Source organism: Lathyrus oleraceus, chromosome 7 (genome assembly GCF_024323335.1).
Source record: "Lathyrus oleraceus cultivar Zhongwan6 chromosome 7, CAAS_Psat_ZW6_1.0, whole genome shotgun sequence".
Taxonomy (NCBI): domain Eukaryota; kingdom Viridiplantae; phylum Streptophyta; class Magnoliopsida; order Fabales; family Fabaceae; genus Lathyrus; species Lathyrus oleraceus.
Window position 1 is genome coordinate 107,154,167 of NC_066585.1, and position 21,803 is coordinate 107,175,969.

The following is a 21,803-nucleotide window of genomic DNA, read 5'->3' on the forward strand; positions in this document are numbered from 1 at the left end:
AAAGAAATTCAAAACAAACAAGGGCCATCAGATCTTCCTCATTAATTGAGGTGGCAGATATGATGGTCATGTGCGTGTTATATACCTTAGTCTCTAGTTAACGTATGGGAACTATGGTAATTCAAACCAAAGGCTGAGATTAGATCCTTAGACCAAGATCAGATGGATGAGAGGAAGCCAACTCACCACCGGAGCCCTAGCTCCGGTCATCTTCTCCGGTGGAACTCACCGGACTGGTCCACATTCAACTTAATGAAAAATGAAAAACAAGGACACTATTTCAATGGAAAAATGCTCAGGAGCTCGAATTTGACCTCAGTTTTCTCCAATTCTAGGTATATTGGAAGATGCAGGGATTTGAATTTTGAGGAACATGAATTGAGTTGCTTCGATTTAACCTCAAAGCAACTCAATCTTGTTTCCTACATTGGTAGGACTTCAGCCAACCAAAAATCAAAGAGAATGGTGAAGAATTGAGAGAGAATCGAAGATAGAAAGTTTCTGAAAAATCACCTTCGAGGAGCTTGAATCTTGCTTGATCTTGCTTCCAATTGGCCTTGGCCTGGCTTCAGAAGCTTGCAGGAAGTGAATTAGATCAAAGAAGGGCTTGGATTCTTGGAGTGTCAACTTCAAAATAGAAGTGAAATTGAAACTCGATTTTCAATTGAAAACCTTCAAGTTTATCCTCTAATGGTGAAGGAAAGGTTGCAGGAGCAATGCTTGGGCAAGGTCCCCATAATTCTGAGCATGAGGCAATGTATTTATAGGCTAGGCAATTGATTTCCACACACTTCCATTCAAATGCCAAAAATAGAAATTCTCACTTGCATGGATGCATGGGCGTGTGATAGGCCCATAAAGTGATGTCAAATGGTCTAAGGATGATCATGAGTGATGCTGAAAGTATGACATGAAGCCATGCATTTGGAATTGAAAAGTGGTCATGAGATTTATCCAAATGGAACCTTGAAGAAAAGCCATATGCAAGTCATTCAAACCTTGGCCAAATGAAGTGATTTTGGACTTTTTGGAAAGGTGAGATCAAGGGAAATAAATTTCACGTTGAACACTCTTCCATTTTAAGTATGGATCATATTGAATTTTGAGGTGGAAGTTTGGAAAGTCAAACATAATTGAAATTTTTCTAAGTACCAAGTCAAATGTTCACTTCTTCCACCTTGAATAACTTTTGCTATGGGCTTCAAATGGAAAAAGTTACTTCATAAAAGTTGTAGATATTTCAAACCTCTTCAATTTGGTCACAAATCCTCATTTGGATTTGGCATAAATCAGTTATGCATTTTAGAAGTTAAGGAAAATTGCTTGTTCAATGGTAATGGCCCAAAATGACCTATAATGTTTCCTCTTGGTACATGCCTTTGCAAGTTGAATTTAAAGTTTATTAAAGAATAAAAGTTAAATAGGACATATTTAAATTAATCATGAAACTTGGATGACCTTCATCTCATAAAAATTGAGCAAGTTACGGTCCTTGGAAGTTGACCTCGTAACTAGGGTACATACAAAATGACCTATAATCTTTCACCATAAAAAATGACTTCCCATGAAAAACTAGCTCTTTACCTAAAAATTAAAGTTGTTTGGAATTCCTTAAGGAATAAATTTGCTCTTGTAATCATTTTCAATGACAAAAAGGTAGGAGATTAGGTCTAGTGAACCCCAGTTTTGACCAGTTGACTTTCTCTAATCAACCACCATGAACCAACTTGCAAACTTGAAGTTATCTTGATATTTTAGACTCATGGAGGATCATATATGTATAATATGATATATTATGAAGTATCCCTTGAAATATTCGATCAAATGTTGAAGAAACATGTTGAGGAAGTCACACAAGATACCTAGATGAATTAGGGCTTCCAAGGAAAACTTCAAACTCTTGATGATTTCTTGATCAAAATGATAAATAAAGATCATGGAGATCAATATATGATGTCTAGACCCAATTTTAACTATCTTTTGATTGATCTCCTTGCGTTGAGGGTCTCAAACCCTAGATGTGAGCTTGATATAGCATAGGTGGATGCATACATTATCTACAAAAGAAATAAATCTATACATAGACATATTTTTGGTATTTCGGTTAGTAAATAGTGAAAACAAATTATGATACAATAAAAATGTGATTAGTGATCTCTCCCCATGCAAACCCAATAAATGATGGGTAGGGAGGATGCCAATGTGTGATCCCAAAGCCAATGCAAATGATGAGATATCATGAGGGATATTAGGGTCAAAATTGGGGTACTACAACTATACCATTTTCACTAGTCTTGCTTTCTTTCTATTAATTACACCATACTCATCCATTTTGTTCCTAAATACCCGTCTAGTGACAATGACGTTTTTATCAACTGGGCGCGGAACACAGTCCTAAACGTTGTTGTGTTTAAATTGGATAAGTTTTTCTTGTATAATAAGTAACCCTCACTCGGCAAGTAAAGAATCAAATATAGTTTTAGGTTCAATTTGAGAAATAAAAGCAGAATAATTACATAAATTGTTAACTTGAGATCTAGTACTTACACCTCTTTTGATATCTCTTATTATTTGATTCAACATATGGTCGTTTGTAATCGTCCAATCTTGAGGCAACTAATTTGAGGTATCTTGTTTGTCTTCCTTATGTGAAATCTCCTTTTTATCTTCATTAATGTCCTCATCCTATAGTGAAGGAGGAGGATCATCTTTGGGACTTTCTTCGTTATTCAAATTCTCTATTATCACACCTGAAATATTAGAACAAATACCTTTCCCCCTTTTTTAAGGTGATGACTTATCAATGCAACACGAATAGATTCTTCAACCGATGAAGTCATATGATTATAAACTCTATATATTTTACTCGAATATGAGTACCATAGGAATATTCCTTCATCGGACTTAGCATCAAATTGACCAAGGTTGTCCTTTCCATCATTTAAAATGAAACATTTGCAATCAAAAATGAAAAAGTAAGAAATGTTTAGTTTCCTACCTTTAATTAACTCATAGAGTGTCTTCTCTAGGATTGGTCGAATCAACACCCTGTTTAAGACATGTCATGTTGTATTAATCACATCCACCAAAAAGTACTCAGGCAAGCTCATTTCACTTATCATGGTCCAAGTCAATTCTTCTAAAACATGGTTTTTACACTCAACAACATAATTTTGTTATGGATTTCTCGGACATGAAAAGTTATGAGTTATCCCATTCTCGTTACAAAAGTTTTGAAATTGATGGTTTACAAACTCACTACCATGATCACTATAGAGTGTGATAATTTTCAAATCAAAAAGATTTTGGACATACTTAGACAAATTAATGAAAGTCTTAAAATTTTCATCCTTATAGGTTAGAAATGATGTCTAAGTGAATCTAGAATAGTCATCCACAATTACAAACCCATAATAATTACCTCTTAAACTTCTTCTCCTCGAAGGTCCAAACAAGTTTATGTGGAGAAGCTCAAGATTTTTCGATGTCGAAATAACCTTTTTCGATTTAAAGGACACTTTCATTTGCTTTCCCATTTGACAAGCATCACATAGTTTGCCTTTTGAAATTTTATTTTTGGAATACTAATCACTAGATCCTTGGATGCTATTTTATTGATTAAGGGAAAATGCACGTGGCTTAAACGCTTATGCCTTAACTAAGAATATTCACTCTTGGTGACTCAAAATTTAGCTCCATGCATTAACGCATCATCCAAATCAAGCATATAGATATTGTAAATCCTAGAAACCTTAAACACAAGGTCTTTACTTGACTTATAATCAATTAAGCAACTTATGGTATAAAAAACATGGAGTACCCTTTGTCGCATGATTGACTAATGCTAATTAAACTGTGTTTAAGCCCTTAACTAAAATCACACCTTCTATGGTGATTGTGGGTGGATTTCCCACAACACCTTCTCCTAAAATTTTACCTCTTGTGTTGTCCCCATATGTGACGTGACCACTTAATTTCTCATCGAACTTGATGAACATTGGAGTGTCTCTCGTCATGTGTCTTGAGAATCTGCTATTTAGGAACCATAACATTTTTGCGAAGATAAGGCTTTCCTGCAGACATTCAAATAGGCAATTTAGGCACCTAACTAGTGGGTATTTTGGGGTTAGTTAAGGAACACTTAGGTATCCATATCATTTTATCACTAGGAACTTGAACATTCCTAATATGACACAGATGCCTAATGTGACATTTATCACCACAATAATGACATATAGCTTTAGATGAAATACTTCTTTTTTATTTCTTATAGCAACATGAGGGTTTTTCTTAAAAAATATTCCTCTATCACTTGAAGAAGCAGAACTAGTAGAAGATATAGAAATAACACGTGTTAATTATCCTTTGAGATTTTCAATTTCAATTTTTAAAGTTGGACAAGTAACACACTATACTTTTTCTATCTTTTGCACTAAAGTATTAGAAACATTAAAACGCTCATCAAGTAGAGATGTATGCACTTACTTTAAGGAATCTAAAGCGATATTAAGATCACTAATCTCCTTTTCAAATTTTAAAATGGTTTTCTTTTGGAGAGAAATTTTCTTAAAAGCGTCTATAAAATCCCCATAATTTCATTAAAAGCTTTTGACAATTCTCTATATGAAGGTTCATCTTCAAGATCAAAAGTATATACCTGTAAGTCTTCACTTTTTTTTCGTTCTATTAAACATAGAGTAACACATTCATCATTCTATCTTGAGCAAAAATCTGAGGAGGAGCTCTCATCCTCTTCTTCCCACGTGATATAGGATCTATGACTTTTGACACTTTTGCCCTTCATCTTGTAGAATTTCGTATCCTTCTTTTTATGATGCTTAATGAGGCTTGGACAAATAGTTCTATAATGTTTAGATTTTCCGCACTCATAACATGTGATGTCTTCATCCTTTTTCTTATGTTATCTTTTAGGTGGACGAGACTTTTTGAAATTTACCAAACTTTTGTCGGAATGCTTGAGCTTGTTTCTTTTTAAGTATCAATTATAGAGTCTAACAAATAACCCCATAGCCTCTTCTTTAGGAGCTTCTTTGTCAAAATTATTATTTTCTTGCTTTAATTTCTTTGCTTTAGATGACGAAGCTTTCAAAGAAAGATCCATTTTCTCTTCTTTTCTTTTATCTTTCTTTTTTGACTTTAGTTCTCTATATGCGAGTCGTTTCATCTCATTTTATTGTTCATCAAATCGAGATAAAAACTCTTTTCTAACTGAGGGGAAATTATTTCTCTGTAGTAGGGTATGATAAATGTAAAAAAAAATGGTAATTTTTTCATAAGATAACAATAACAAATATAATTATAAATAAACAAAACATAATATCTCTCGATCTACCTTTGATAAGAACCCGTGACGGGCTTCGTACATTAAAATGAACCAAGAAAAAAAATGCACATGAAACATAAACACTTTTACTAAAAACAAGTTTACACCCACAACCTCCGGTATAAAACAAATACTTTAACTTAGAAGCAAAAACATGTCAAAGATGAGAACTCCATAAATAAAAAGTAGAAGACAATAACTCAAAAATGAAAACATGATAATACGTAAACAATAAAATAGAAGTTAAGATTGCAGTATTTTAGACATCCAAAACATAAAGTTTATATGTCTACGATATGTCATAATCGGGGACTTTAGGAGTGTGGATCCCCCACACAACTGAAAAAGGAAGAACTCATAAAAGAGTAATTGAAATTATATAATTGATTAACAGAAGTCATACTCAATGTAAGGTTAGGAATATAATAAACAATAAATAATGGTAAATTAGGCGATTAGACAAAACCAATGTCTATTAATGACATATGAGTGCCATCAACAATAATTACAGACACGTGTGAGGAAAAATTCAAGGACACAAATGATTTATCATCATATGATATAAGATGTGATGATCCAAAATCTAGAATCCATATAGAATGGGGCACGCCTGACATATTAGAAAGGTTCAAATCTTTAATAGAGAATACAAACATGACATGTGATTGAATGGCAAAACACCTTTGGAGTTGATCTACAGGGTCAAATATTTATGAAGTTCTATCCGATGGATGTACATGATCACAATAAAAACCAATGATAGAAGAAGTAACAAAAACAAAATTAAATGATGGAGTCTAAAAATTATTTCTATTTGATTTCAACAATTTAGGACATTATATTTTTAAATGATCTTCTTCTAGTAAAATACACACTCATCATTACTAAGTCTATCTATCCCTCGAGGTTTTCTTTTATCGGCAACAAAAATAGATGGATGAGTTCATATAGTTCAATTTTAAAAAATAAGATTAGAGTGAGACTCGAGTTTGTTTTCTTCTGCCGATAATTTATTAACTAGTGAATCAACATTTGAAAGAAGAGTATACCGTAAAATAATCTCATAAAGACCCTCAAAATTATTCCGAAGAACTATAACAAATGAAATAAGTTATGCTCTTATCTCAGATTTGTGTATTGATTCCATAAGAAGCAACTATTTTATAAAATTAGACTAAACATACAAATATTTCAAATATTCTCGAACCTCCTTACCAATATCATACTTTACAAATTGCATATCTATTGACTGAAAAATAAAATTATTTATCTAAGTAAAAAAATGAATTACTAACCTCTCATATTTTCAATACTTTTGCATATACTACTCTATATATTTTTATCTTTATATTTTATAGAGGTTACATCAAAATGACTCAACTTCATCTTTCATTTAAAAAAATCTCATTATAGCTCCATTAAAAATATTTTTGTCCATTGAATTAGCCACTAAAGAAATATCAATACAAATATTCTTTATTTACATTGTTCGATACTATTCTTAGACTTAATTAGACTCTTAGTCCTATAACTTAATTTTGTTTTGTTTTGAGTTGATCCCTTATTTAATAAATGTCATTATTTGATCACTAATATTAAATTTTAAACAGTTAAAGCATAACAAATATGAGATAACAGCGTAGTGGATTTATACCTTAAATCTCATTATTTTATTTAATATTAACTATTTGATATTTATTTCAAAAGGTAAATCATTAGATTTTGCAAGACTATATGATGTAATAGTGAATCATCAACACTCAATTTTTTTCTCTCATTTATTCATCTTCTTCTATCATCTCTTCTTTATCTTCATCATCAAATTCATCATCTTCATAATACAAAAGAAAAAAACTCATAAATCTATGAAATAATCATATTAATAATTTTTAAATAAATCAAAACTTAATAAAATGAAATGTGGGCATGAAAGATAAAATATAGCTCCTTCTTAAACTCAAGCAAAACAATATGAGATGATAATAACCAATAATGATGCTTTACTAAGATAGTTCGTACAACACAACCAAGAGTGTTTGACCCATCAATCTATAAAAATTAAACTTCAATTCATTCACGGAAAAGTCAAAGATGCAAAAGTATAATGAATCTATAATCTTCAAACCCAATAATTATATTCATAAAATATGAATGTTGAGAGAAAAAAGCAAAATAGAAAGACTCACTTCACCAACATTGTCATGTGAAACTGGTAATAGGTTTTGAATTCTCAATTTATCAAAAATTGAAAAGAAATTTTAAGAAAGTCAAAAGCTTAATCCCTAAAACTTAGATCCCAAAATTTAAAGGAATTTGTAATTTTGTAGAAATATATTTGAAAGAGAATCACACAAATATACTAAAACCTCAATTTTCAATTATTAGAAATCTCTCTCTCTCTCTCTGATCTTATGACCGACTAATAGTGTGCACTCCATCTAAAGTTAAAATTTAAGAATTCCGATAATAACATTTATTAAATAAATGATCAACACGAAACAAATAAGCAAATTAAAAAAATAAGAGTGTAATTAAACTTTGCTCTTATTATATTGGGATTGTTTATGTTTCAATGAATTTTAACTTAACTTTTTAATTAAAAATATAAGTATTATTTAAAAATAAATAAAATACAATAGTTAAAAAAGAATATTATTGAAAGAAAATAATACATCAAAATTAAATATTTTCTTTATAAAAAGGTATAGTAGTTATATGCGCCAAACTTGGTAAGAAGGACCGCAATTCGATCCACCACAACTATAATCAAGAGAAAATTAGAACTATTTAATGTCAGAATTGACTCTCAAATCAGATTAATCACTTCAGTAGATTAAATATAGATCATAAAAAAATATATTATAAAAATTATAAATATAATAATTTAAATGAGGAATATAGTTATAAGAAAAATAATACTACTACATAAAAAATATTTTAAAAAAAGGTTATTGATTTACAAATATTAATGACTTGTTTATATTATGATGAAAAAAATTCAAAAAAGAATTCTTTTTAATAGGAATTGAATTTAGGTCATCTTTGGCATAACAATGAGATGGGTCGACGACGACTTTTATCTCCTCGTATTTAAATATGAATTCCAAAATAATCCCCTTTTCCCGCCTCAATCTCCATCGAGATGGATAATTAAAACTCATCCGCAATAAATTTAGTTGGGTTCGGGTATCCCCGCCTCGCCACCATTTATTTAGTGAGATCAATTTTTCTAATTAACATATTTATTTTTTCAAAATCAAATTACATTACAAATAATAAAATAAAAAAATCTCGAAAAATTTCATACATGCATTTCAAATATTTTAAATAATAACTACAAACCAAAATATCAAAACATTAACCACATATTTAAAATTCTAAATTATCAAAACTAGAATAATAAAGTACATAATGAAATAAACGGGGCGGGTTTGGGGACGAGTTCGGGGTGAGTACTAATGTCTTCATTACTCGACCCGTTCCCATTTTTAATAATCGCGGAAAACTCAAAACTCAAACCAAACTCAGTCAAAATGAATTTTCTCCATTAAATTTAAAACATGTTTAAGTGGGTATCCGCTGTCATATCCCAAAATTGTACCTCCATTTTTTTTCATAGCTCATTTGCATACATCAAATCATATCATGCATGACCATTGCATTTGGTCACAAGCCTGACCATATTTTGGTTTGTATCTTGACATTAGGATTTCATATTGATTTTCTTGTCAACTAACCATAACTTCAATAAGAGATGACACTTGGTTGTTCTTGTTGCTCATGTAGGTGATCATGCTCCAAATCAAGGCAAGACAAAGGTGTTTTGGTCTAAGGATACCAAGTTTGCTTCATGTTGCTTCAAAGGTGGTTCATGTGTTTACTTCCATGCCACATCACTCAGTCTTCAAGTTATTCTCAAGATCACTAAGCCCTAATAAAGTTTTCATCAAGGTGAGCTTATTCTATCATCATTGTGGCTTGAAATGCAAGAAAACTTCTTGTTTTCACAAAGGGGCACAGGTTGGTTGACCTAATTTGCAAGTATGCATGCCTTTGGTCCAAACTCCATAACTTCTTCAATTTTTATCCAATTGCCAAGGTTCTTTTATACAAATGTGCCTTTTGAGTCTCTCTATAACTTTGCTTCAAGGGTCAACCACCAATTCAATCATTAAGGAATTCATTTGTGCAAAGGTCCAAGTTGCCAAAATGGGTCAAAACCTTACCATGACCCCTACTTTCCACCTTTTCTATTTTCAGCTCAAGTATCATTTTGATCCCATTCCTTTTTCATCTTTTTAAGCTTATGCCAAATATAATTTGACCCAAGTTTGGCTCAAAATTCACGAGGGAATCAAAAGTTATGGTGTCGTCAACTTGGAACCTCAAAATGATCAAACATGCTAAAAGCTGCTTGACCAAATGCCCAACCTAAACTTCAGGTCACGAACCCAACTTCCTAAGCATGTCATTTTCTCCTCAAACCTCCTTTGTACTTGGTTCTTTTTTCATTGTTTTCTACCCCATGAAAGGATTATTTGGCTCAAAGAAAATTGGAAAACGCACAAGTGGATTGGAATTGGCCTAAGCATGAACATGATGACATGAACTCTATTTTGACACGAACTTAGAATTTGCAATTATAGGTCATTCTTTGTTTTGGGACCACTTGCACATGTGCAACCATTTCGTGATGTCAAAATGCATGCAAACAAGCTAGAAACGACTTTCGTTCATCAACAAATCACACATTCCTCATGAGTTTTCACACGGTTTCAAATTTGCAAAAACTCAGCCCTAACTCACACGATTTCATATCCAAAACACATGTGTGAGCTTCCCATTTCATTTCCTATAAATAGGGGGTGATTTTCCTTCATTTGCAAGCTTCAATAGCCAATAAATCTTTGCCTCACAAAAACTCGAAAGCACCAAAAAACCAGCTAACGGTTCCATTGATTCAAGCATGTACCTTCAAGTTTCTTTGCCCATAAAGCTTCACCGGCATCCTCTGAACCTTCTCCAATTGGAGCCAAGCTTTGAGATTACCTGGATTGCTCTGATCGTTTTCACCATATTCAACCTCCGACCTCGATTTGGACAAGGTAGTTATGAGTAAAATTACACTTCAAACAAGTTACCATTCTCTTCGTGTTGTTCCACTGATCAAAAGCCCTCATATACTTCAGACTTATATTTTTATTTGGTCATTTAATTTAAATAAAAAATTAGGGTTCTTCACGTGTTTGAGCAAATTCTCTCAGCTTAGAGCAAATCAATTACTCTGATGCAGAGAGGCATGAACGATGAATGAAGGGAAAACTTGCATGTTTGGTGTTTGAGCTTAAAACTTCAAGTTCATGAACTTGCAAAATCAAAATTGGGAGGTTGAAGATGAAGTGTTTCACGCCTTCAGAGGGAAATTTGAATTCCCTGGCCAATCAGAACGCATCACCCAACCTACCTATTACATTTAAATTTCCTTTTTTCTATTTTTATTTCATTTATTTTATTTTTCTTCCAAAATTCATTTTAAATAGCTCCTTTATTATTTTTTTCCAACTTTTTTTCCTGTAATTTCATAAGAATATTCTCTACCATATATAATGTTTGCATAATTTTTAAAATTAATTTTTCATTTAATTCATTTTTTTTAATTTAATTTTTATTTAATATTTTATTTTTTAATCATTTTGAAATATTTTTCACCCCAACTTTTGAGGTCAAGTTACTTATAATTTTGCTTACTTTCTCCATTTTTCTTGGATTTTTATTTGGTGTTTTGATATCTATTTGTAATTTTCTCTTTTATTTTCCTTTTTTAATAATTATTAAATCATTTTTAATCATTTTTATTTCTTTTTGTTATTCACTTGATGTTTTGACTTAAGTTGATTGCTTGGTTGATGAGATCTTCCACATCTAAAATCATTGATAGATGGACTTGAGGTTGATCCAACCTTCTTTGATTCAAATCTATTGATAGAAGATCATTAATCATCTTCAATACTTTGCATCAATGATATATTATCTTTTAATGCTCCATCTTTTTAGTGCTTTGATTTGTGAATAGATTGATCCCTATGTGATTGCCTTAGATCTCCTTTTCACTCTTTCTATCTTCATCTTTTCTCTTCTTTGATCATTGTGTTACATGTTGTAGGAGATTAACTTTGTGTTAATTCTCTAACATATCTGACACATACATTGTTATTGACCTACCTCAGATAGGTATGGCTTCTATGTAAGCCTACTTACAATTGCTTAACATAGCGTTAAATTGTCTCAACGCAATTAATTGACCACTAACTCCTAACGTTACTTGCACTTTACTTTATTTCCATTTAATTCTTACCCTTTAATTCAAGTCATTTAATTAATGTCATTTACTTTTATGCCATTTACTTAATGCACTTTACTTGTATGTATCATTACTCATCATCTCACTTCATACTTTATTCATCATGTCTTATTCATCTGTTGCTTCTTATCTTGTTTGATTGATCTGCTTGTTAATCTCAATGAGTTAAAATATGGTAAAGTGACTTGACTTGACTTGATCTTAAACTTATGCTTGACTTGGAGTGTTAATAACCTCTTTGGACTATGGACTTTGGACTTAGGACTTAGGCCCTTTGCTTGACTTGGAGTGACCTTGGACCCACGAACCTTGTGGACACTTTGACTTGCCTTTGCTCCTGTTGAACTTTTGAGCTTGTGATTTTATTCATCTTCTTTATGCCTCTTGCTTTTTGCATTCATCTGCTTAGGCTTAGTACACTTTGCACCCACATGACTTTCTCTTGGGCTATCTTAACAATGAGTCATAAGACAATACACTTAACACCCACATGACTTTCTCTTAGGCTACCTAACAATGGGACCTTAGACTAGCTTTTATATGATCGTGCATTTTGTTTGTTCATCAATCTCACTCCTTTTATTTGGCTTGATCAAATTCCACTTTGATCAACTAGATCCTTTCATTTGTCATATTCCCATTGTCTTTGTCAAGTGACCATAAGTCTCTTGGTCACTTAATGAGACTCGTCTCTATCTCTTTGGAGCTTCAGCCTCCTAACAAATGCAAGACTTCTAGTGAACTACATATTTCCTCAGCAGATCTTAGTCATGTGACTCGTCCCCACAAGCATCTTTGGGAACCTACTTCAACAATTTATCAACCATTAAATTGCATGTCATAAGCCTTAAGGAATAGAGAATGATGAGAATGGATCTTCCTTACACTTTTCTAGAATACCTCTGTGCACAGGATGTAGACCCTAGTTGCTCAGAGTATTCGTTTCTATTCATAGACTTTAGTGCAATTCCAGACAATTCAATGTCAAGTTTGCAACTAGCCACGTGGCTCATTTTATCTCTCCTTTTAGTTTAAACACCATTGTAATCATCCTTCGGGACACACCTCTATGGTTAACCCCAATTCCTTGGTTTAAACACCATTGTAATCATCCTTTGGGACACACCTCTATGGTTAACCCCCCATCTTTCTTGGTTATGACACCACAATTTAGGGACACACCTCTTTGGTTAACCCCAATTTCTTGGTTTTGACACCACAATTTTAGGACACAACTATATGGTTAACCTCATATTCTCTTGGTTTAAACACCATTCCCTTACCATGTTAGTCCATGTGCTTTGGTAAGGCCTATTGTCATGTTAGTCCCAGTGTTTTGACAAACCTTCCCTGCTTTCCTTTCTTACCATATGAGTCTATGTGCTTTGGTAAGACCACTGTCATGTGAGTCCATGTACTTTGACAAGTTCTTGTCTTCTTGCCTTGTTAGTCCAAGTTGCTTAGGCAAGCCTTTCTTTTTGCTCTTGGTTTAAACACCACAATTTGGGTTGACATCATCATGGTTATACACTCCTCTCTTTGGTTTAAACACCACATTATGCCCTTTTCCAATTTAAACACCACCTTCTGCTCTTTCTCGGTTTAAACACCAATCTTTGGTTTAAACACCACTTTTGTTCTCTCTTTGGTTTAAACACAACCTTTTTCTCTTTTTCGGTTTAAACACCGACCTTTGGTTTAAATATCACTTTTGTTCTCTCTTTTGATTTAAACATCATTCCCTTATCACGTCAGTCTCAACGCTTTGGTAAGCCTTTTCTTTCCGGTTTAAAAATCACCTTCAATCTTATCTTTTTCTTAGTTTTTATTTTCCGAACTACGGAGCTCTGACTTCCTTATTGTACTATAAGGATGTAGGCACGAGGATGCGAATCCTTTGTGAGCATTTGACCTTTCTTCTCTTTTTTTTCTCTGGTTCCACGAACTACGAGGCTTTGACTTTCTCATTGCACTATGAGAATACGTAGGCATGAGAGCCACAATCCTCCTCGAGCATCCTTTTTCTAACCCATTTTCTGTTTTGTAGGTACATGAAGATAGCAACATCTATCCTAACAAGAGCATTCAAAACGGTTTCCATTGAGTATCATGGATGTGAGGAATGTTAATATCTTTCCTTTGCATAACCGACTTCCTTATCTGTTCCTCTGTTCCCTTTGGATTTTATCAATATTTTCCCTTTTCTCTTTTGGGATAAATAAAGTTCGATGACGACTCTGTTATATCTTCGAACGTGCGATGCGTTTGATGCATACTTACCGTAGTTTCACCCGCAAATATAGGTTATGTTGCTCAACCTAAATCAATACACACCTCCCTTCCATTTAGTCCAACTAACCAATAATAATTCAGAAATGATATTTTGACACCCACCATTATACTACACCATATATATTATGATCAAATACAGTGGGGCCAGATTTTATTAACAATTTTTTTCTCTCTCTTACTTTACACAGTTACCATTTCTTCTTCCTGGATCATTCTTTGACCTCTCTCTCACCCTTCTTTTATTTACATCTCAAACAATTAAATATCATTAACCAAATTCTTGTAATGCATTAATCAACTTTTTTTAATATAATTTTTATGTGTTTTGATGTCTGACTCTATATTAACCAAACTTTAAACGCCATTAATCAACTTCTTGCATTCATTTAATAAGTGTTTTTACTCAATTTTGTTATGTTTTAATGTCTGAATCTATATTAACCAAACTTTAAACAGAATTAACCAACTTCTTGCATTGTATTAACTAAATTTGTGTTACCAATTTTTATGTATTTTGATGTTTGGGTTTATATTAACCAGACTTTAAACATGATTAACCAAAATTGTATAATAAAACTTAATTCTAGAAGAAGATGTATAATTGTGAAAAGTAAAGAGAACAAACATATGATGCGGCGTAGCGTATCTTTCCAATGTCAACGTAGCATTGCTGATAATAATTTTATTTTTTAATTGTTGTACAAAACATATACGCTTTTGGTATTCTATGTATATTATTAAATGCACCCATATAAATGTGGCATTTATTTGATAATGTATTTTATCTAAAATATCAAAACGATTTTCTAAAATTCTTAAACAAAGCGTATTAATTTAATTTTTTTAAGTATGAATTCCTCTGTGTTGTAAAGTCTCTATCCCATGAGACTATTTGGTGCATACTGCATTGTGGTCATTATGGAAGTAAAAGTCCAATATCATTTTTGAAAAAGTCCAATCTATTTTCTTGGTATACAATTTAAGCGTATTATATACACCTTTTGAATGTGCATTATCTGTGTCTTTTTTTCTCACCGAAGCAAAAAAATTTGTGGAGAAGCAAAGAATTTTAATAGCAATATATATTGTCATGATTTCACATTAGAACGTAATCGATCCGTTTTATCAAATAAATTATGCTTTAAAATTAATGTAATTTTAACTTTTTAATATAGAATTAAATTATTTTTTGAATTAATATTAGGTAAACTGCTATTAAGTTAGTTTAATAGAAATAACATTTTTCACTAACTTTATTTTTCGTAATATGTGTGAAAAAATTAATTAACGTAATTTATTTTGAATGAATCTCTTAAGCATATAAACTTTTAGTAAAGGGATGAGGATATTTTTTCATTGATTGGTTCATGGGTGGAAAATTTAAGTTTTGTTAAATTATATATTTTTTCTATTTATTTTGTCTTTGTTTACGAAATCATTTTTTCTATTTTGTTTAAAAATATTTTTGTCCTCTCAACCTTAATTTTATTTTAAAAGATATTAAAGTATTTTTTTTAATACGTGACATTTTTTGATAACAGGCATAAGATAAATTATTTTTTAGATTATTTTTTATTTGATTAATATTAATTAAATTAAATAAATTAAAACATATTTGTTAATTTGTTAATATTTAATATAATTAAAACACAGACACTCAAAATGTTCTGAAGTGCGAAGACGAACGGAGAAGTGATGGAGAGAAGAAGAATGGATGACTCAGTAAAAAACGAAGCAAGAAGACAAATTTCAAAGTCCTTAATCTCAACATTTTTGCGAAGCAAGAAACATTTTGAAGCCTTTAATCGTTTTCAGGTGATTCCATAAATTTTTGAATTCTTTTCGGAGATTGAATGAAAGTACCAAATCGAAACCCTAACTTCCATTTCAAAGACAAGCAATGGTGGAATATTGTACTCTCACAATGCACCCTTACCTTAGACTAAGGAAAATCCCAAGTTTTGTTTTAGGTATGTGATTTTTTTTTATTCTGAACTGAATATGGACTATTTTAAAATGTTATCGGCACTTGAACTGAACTGATACTTGAATTGAATATGTCATGCTATTTTGAAATTCTAAACTGTATTTTGCTGGAGACCATTAGGATGGTGCTTTTTTATTAGTATTTTGTTGGAGACCATGATTATGCAATTTTTTTTATTATTTTGGTGTCATATATGTCAACTCGGACAAATGCGGTTAGACTGAGAATTAACCACGAGGGACTTTACTTCAATATCCTTACAAGTTTTATTTAGACGGAAAGGTAGATGAAATGAATTGAAAATAAGATTGTCATATCCTAAAATTTACCCTACCCCTTTCTACCTTGACTTTGATATTCAATTCATCTGCATATTCATGTGATGTTCATTTAGACATTCATTTACAATTGCACTTTTTAAAGTAAACACCATTGATTCAAATGCCTTTGATATTTATGACTGACATGGAGCTATGGTTTCCTTGAGGGTCAAACCTATGGTATCTTGGTGCTACATTGACTAGTGATGACCACTTCTCTTGGACTCAAATCTTTAGAACCCTAATTTTGATCTTTGACACTTGTGGATCATGTGGATTGCATAATAACATTGGACTTGATTATGGATTACAAGTTTCACTTGGTCAACCATGGGAGGTTGACTCTTGTTGACCTACCCTCTTTTTGGGCCTGTTCAATACACCAATCCATTGGGTATGTGGTTTGGGTTCAAATTAATTCAAGTTTCATTCAAAGATCATGATTCAGTCAAGTTCAATTCAAGTTCAAATATTCAAATTCAAATTTGGAGGGAAAAGTGTTTTTCTTGAAGAATAAGTTACACATCTCATTCAAGGGGTCCAATTGTCACTACAAAGTCATAAATATGCATTACAAAAGCCTAATTGCAAAATTACACACAAAAAATACATTTGGCCTACAGTTGACTTTTGGTGAATGTTTCCTTTTTGGTCGAATAGTTGACCAAAGTCAAACTGATCCTAAACTCTAATAAATTCTTGGGCCTTCATCATCATTGATCCTCCATGGGAGCCTCTAAGTTCTTCAAAGCTTCCATGTGTTCTTGATACTACACCTTGTGTCTTCATAACCAAATTTCATGCTTCATGTCCATCAACCAAGCTCATGTTATGCCATGTCCAAGTTAGCCTCGTGTAAACATCAAACTTGCACCAATACAACACACCAAATATCAAATTACATTTACATTCCAATTCACCTTCAAGCACATGAGTAATGCAAAACCATATATACATAAACACATGCACAACAGAAATCAGTAGGTGTACTTAGCAACATGTCATGTATCAGCTTCAGTTTAAGTTATCACATGATCAATGCCACTAACATGTCAATGCCACTAACATGTCAATGACCAATCACAATCAGCAAACTTACTAAAACATTCCAACAATCTAACACCAATTTCACTAACATTTTCAGTTCAATTCCATGTAACAACCACTAACTATAACAACAATTCATTTTCATAAGAGTATCAGTTCATAACATCCAATATAGGTCAAAGTGGCATGACATAGCAATTCAATTAGCTCAATCCATTAACAAGATAACATAACATGCTTCAATTTATTAATTTTTCTAACTGTTTTTCACTAATCACAGCTCCCAATTGAACTAAACTAACATAGCAGTTTACATAACCTCTAACAATCATATACAATTAGCATACATTTAATTACTCATTTCAGTTCTCATATATACAACTTCAAGTTGAATGGGAAAGCTATTCATTTTCACAACAGCTAGTAACTTTTTAATTTATTTCAAGGTATCAAAAAATTTAGCATAACATTCTAACATTCATCAAAACAACAATAATAACTAACATCTCCCAAGAATTTGAATTCTGCAACTGTCAGATAGATTAACTACTAATTGCCATCTAAAACTTCTAATGGTACTAACATCAACTTAGTGAACTTCATTAACAGATCCAAGTATCTAAACTAATTCAATCAATTTAAATCGATTCATCACCATTTAACATGAATAACCTAACTGGTTCCACTAACTAACTTCAAATTTAAATCCATTAGCATGACATAACAATCATATTTGTTTTCAAAATGATTAAGTTAAAGTTCTACAACGTGCCTCACTAATTTCTTCACAACACAACTAACTCTAACTGTAAGTTACATAAATCAACAACTAACCTCCAATTCAGTCCAATTAACTAGCTTCACTGCATAACTAACTGATTCATTCTAACTTCACTAACTTTAATTTTCACGTAAGCTTCACTATAACTAACTCATTCATACTAACTGCAAACTCCATAAATAACAATTCGATTATCCTATAACTGACTTTAACAGAAGGATTAATAGTGTTAACTTTGACAACCAACATTCTCTTTAATGAACTAACTATCTAACTGTATCCTAACCTCTAACTCCCCTGCCACAAAACTCTGTCCAAGTGAGTTACATCATTATCCCCTATAAATCAGTTCATTCACTCTTCAATTGGGAACTAATCACGTTCCACTAAAAATCACATTCTCTCAATCCTCTCAACTGAATTTTCTCAGAGTCTCTCTCAATCACTCTACTCTCTCTGAGCTCTACTACTACTTCCTCACACACATAGAGGAACAACAACAAGAAACCTATGGACTAGACACCTTTGAAGAAGAAGAATAAAATCATGTTGTGATAGATTAGGATTCGAGTTGCTTACCTCATTGCAGGGTGTAGCGGTAAATTCATGACCATTGAGCTATTGGTTAACTCAACGTCGATAAAACCAGAGTCGCCACCATGCTTTCATTGTTTCCAAAGGAAAATGGCAAAAGTACGAACAAACTCTAAAGATGAGAAGTTTTCAAATCAAAACTAATAAAATGTCAGAGATTACAGGTAAGGGGGTTGGTTACACAGAGGGAAGATATTAACATCCAAAATGTCCTAGGTACTCCTAGGGAGCCCTTTTTTTTGTGTAAGTGTTTTGTAGTTGGAAAATATGTTTACTAAAAAATAGAATTGAGGGATGAGAAAAAGAATTCATTTATTTACAATTTTTTGTTTGACAAGACCTTCAGTCTCATGCCTAAGTACCAACATAAAAATGAAGGATCAAAACCTCGTAGTTCACGGTAAAAATTTCAAAGGTTAGTGGATTGATTTTAACAAAAGCTTAAATATCTTTTGTTATCAATGGGAGAATACTCAATCAAACATCCACCGATAATGAGTGCTTTACAACATTTAAGAGGGAGGGCTCCAACTTGGATTCAATCAACAAGTATGTCACTAAATCCTAATAAATGGAAAGACTTATAATCAATATATCATGGAATGGGAGAATTACATATCAACCAAAGATAACTCAAATCTAAAGGCTCTCTTTTGAAAAGTTAAAAGAAAAAGGCACAAAATGACCAAAAGGATTAGATGAGATTGTTAGTTCTTTTTGTCTTTTGAAATTAAAGTCAATATGGTTAAGTTTATTTACAAGTTTGATTTCAGAATTTTTTTTGAAAATCAATGGCATGAGATCAATGTTTCTACTTATAAAAACAAGTCTAAGTTGAAAACAATAAATAAAGAAGTTTTGAAAATGAGGGAGAGATTTTGAAATTAAAGAAGTGGGAGTAGATGAAGGGACTACCCTAAAACAAAATTTAAAAGTTTAGAGTTGAAAAGATCTAACCAATGGAAAGCATCCACAAGACAAGAATGTCAGATAGAAACCCATTTCCTTTGGACTTTTAAGCAATCAATAAGCATAATAATCCAAGCAATTAACATGGAGACCAAATGGCATCAAATAAAGATAGCCAGAACATCCAAGCAAGGACTCCAAAAGCAAGCAGTCCTCTATGTCTTCCACAAGTATCATATGAATATCCCTTGACACAAACTCACAGAGACAAGCATCGAGTATAAATAATAAGATCAAAATAGCAGCTTGAGCACAAAGATAAAGTGTAACAGATAAATCAAAGGAGATATTCCAGGCTTGTATAAGATGAATGGCATTGGCCAAGTCCTTCAAAGCATAGGAGTGTTACTATTCTAAGTCCAAAAGTTCAGATCAAGTCTCAGATAGAATCCCAATAGTCCACCGATGTATTTTTTAGGGTTGTTTATTGATATTAAGTATTTTAAGATCCTAAGACCACAAACCAAACAAAATCACAAGCACAATATAATACAAGCACAAAATATGGCTCAAGTGAGCAAAGTGAAAATGACTGAAACATAAACAAGTTGCATGAAATGTAAATGACAATGAATGATAAAGTGCATAATTTTAGATCGCATTAAAATAAATTGCATTAAAATAAAGTCAATACAAAATATATTGGTCAATGTTAGTGGAAGAAGAAAATTATTTTAAGTCATTCTTTGGAGAACACTCAACCATCCACTCACAAGCATGAAGATATGAACCAAGACATCATCCATGAGAAGGGCTCCAACTTGGATAAATCAACAAGTATGCCACTAGCTCTCACAAATGGAAAAAGGTTAAATCTTCACACAATACCATGAGGAATGAGAGACTTACAATCTCACTTACAAAAATTTTATGCCTTTGGGACAAATTCAGCTCTATGTTAAGCAATCGTAATTTGACTTATGTAGAAGTCATAACTATCTGAGGTCGGGCAATGAAAATATTGGTGTTAATGCATGCTAGAGACAAAGTATAATAACCAAGCTCCTAAAGCATACCACACACAAAAATTAAAATGGGATAAACCTATCTCAATCAGGCTCATGTTGATTCATCTGACACAAGGTAATTGATGAATCAACTAGCATTTGATATTCGAGAAGTCATTGGTCAATGCGGGATTGGGGAAGAAGGATATGAATATGAGAAGATGAAGTAAAAAGGGAATCCCAAATTGATCAAGGGAGGAAGTTCATCTAATCAATATTATCCACTCATCTTGATGGATGAAGTTTACACTTCATCAACCCCCTAAATCCAATAGTATTTATCAAATGGAAGTCCAAATCAACCATGATCAAGGTTGTAGCGGTAAATTCATGATTATCAAGCTATGGATAAGCTAGACATCAAATAACAAGAGTCGCCACCGCGCTTTTATTGTTTCCAAGGGAAAAGGGAAAAAAGTACGAACAAAACCCAAAAGTAAGAAGTTTTCAAATCAAAACTAATAAAATGTCAGAGATTACAAGTAAGGGGGTTGGTTACACAAAGGGAAGATGTTAGCACCCAAAGTGTCCTAGGTACTCCTAGGGAGCCCTTTTTGTGTGCATATGTATATGATACAAAAATAATGTTTACAAACAAATAGAATGAGGGGATGAGAAGAGAATTCATTAATTATATTTTAGTGTTTGACAAGACCTTCGGACTTGTGCCTACGTACCAACATAAAAATGAGGGATTAAAACCTCGTAGTTCGTGATACAAATTTCAAAGTGAATGCATTGCTTTTAACAAAATTAAGTTTGAAAGGCACAAAGGCCTAAAAATGGTTTGAATGAGTTAGTTCTTTTTGTATTTTCTGAAAGTTTAAGTCAAGTATAGTTAAGTTCATTTACAAATTTGATTTAAGAAAAGAAGTTTGAAAATGCAATGGCATAAGGCCAAAGTTTCTATCTTTTTACAAAGTGGTCAAAGTTTAGAACAAAATAAGTTCAATCAAAGAAAGTTTTAAAAGGAGGGAGAGATTTTGAAATTAAAGAAATGGGGAGAAGATGAAGAGACTAATTCTATGCACAAACTTAAAAGTTAAGGGCTGAAAAGATCTGACCAATGGGTAGCAATCCAATAGACAAGAATGTCAATAG